The following is a 1,650-nucleotide window of genomic DNA, read 5'->3' as shown; positions in this document are numbered from 1 at the left end:
GCCGCGCATGCGCCGGCCACGCCCCCGCAGGGGGCGTGGCCGGCGCATGCGCGGCGCGGCGGGGCGGCGGGCAAACCGCGGAGGCTGGATTTGAGAGGAGCGGAGCGGAGCGGGGCGGGATCAAAGGGCGGAGAGCGGAACGCGGAGCGGAGTGTGTGGGCTGGGCGGGGGGGACGCGCGGGATCGCGGGGATGTATGGACACGGGGACGTGGGGGTGCAGTGACGTGGGGATATGTGGACATGGGGACATCGGGACATAGGGACACAGGGACATGGGGATGTGGTGACATGGGAATATGTGGAAATGGGAATATATGGACATGGGGACATGGAGATGCAGTGACATGGGAATGTATGGACATGGGGATGTATGGACATGGGGACATGGGGACATCGGGACATAGGGACATGGGGATGCGGTGACATGGGGATGTATGGACATGGGGACACGAGTACATGCGGACATCGAGACGCAGGGACATGGGGATGCGGTGACATGGGGATGTATGGACATGGGGACACCAGGACGCAGGGATATAGGGATGTGGTGACATGGGGATGTATGGACATGGGGACATAGGGACATGACGATGCGGTGACTTGGGGATGTATGGACATGGGGACACGAGTACATGCGGACATCGAGACGCAGGGACATGGGGATGCGGTGACATGGGGATGTATGGACATGGGGACACCGGGACGCAGGGATATAGGGATGTGGTGACATGGGGATGTATGGACATGGGGACATAGGGACATGACGATGCAGTGACTTGGGGATGTATGGACATGGGGACACAAGTACATGGAGACATCGAGACGCAGGGACATGGGGATGCGGTGACATGGGGATATATGGACATGGGGACATCGAGACGCAGGGATATAGGGATGCGGTGACATGGGGATGTATGGACATGGGGACACGAGTACATGGGGACATCGAGACACAGGGACGTGGGTATGCAGTGACATGGGGATATATGGACATGGGGACATCGTGACGCAGGGATATGGGGATGCAGTGACATGGGAGTGTATACGGACATGGGGACACAGGGACATGGGGGTGTGGTGACATGGGGATATATGGACATGGGGACACATGCAAATGGGGTTGCAGTGACACAGGGACACACGGACATGCAGATGTGTGGCCATGGGGACATAGTGACATGGAGACACAGGGACACACAGACATGGAGAAACAGTGACATGGGGACACATGGACATGGGGACATAGAGATGCACGGACATGGGGACGTAGTGGCATGGGGACGCAAGGACACACAGATACGGGGGTACAGTGATGTGGGGATACGGGGACACATGGGCATGGGGACAAGTGATGTGGGACATGGGGGCGTGCGGACATGGGGACACACCGACATGGGGACACGGTGACACGGAGACCCGTGAGCACAGTGCCACAGGTACAAGCAGACCCAGGGACACATGTGACCCAGGGGACACAGGGACAGCGTGACACGCAGACACGGGTGCACGTGAACGTGGGTACCTGCGGACACAGTGACACGGGTGCTCACAGACATGGGCACGCAGTGACATGGGGACACGGGGACATAGGAACCCGGTGACAGGGGCACGCGGTGACACGGTGACACCCACCAAGCCAAGCCAACAGC

Source organism: Buteo buteo, chromosome 12, assembly GCF_964188355.1.
Source record: "Buteo buteo chromosome 12, bButBut1.hap1.1, whole genome shotgun sequence".
NCBI classification, from domain to species: Eukaryota; Metazoa; Chordata; class Aves; order Accipitriformes; family Accipitridae; genus Buteo; species Buteo buteo.
The sequence above is the reverse complement of the archived record's forward strand: the minus strand, read 5'-3'. Positions refer to the sequence as shown.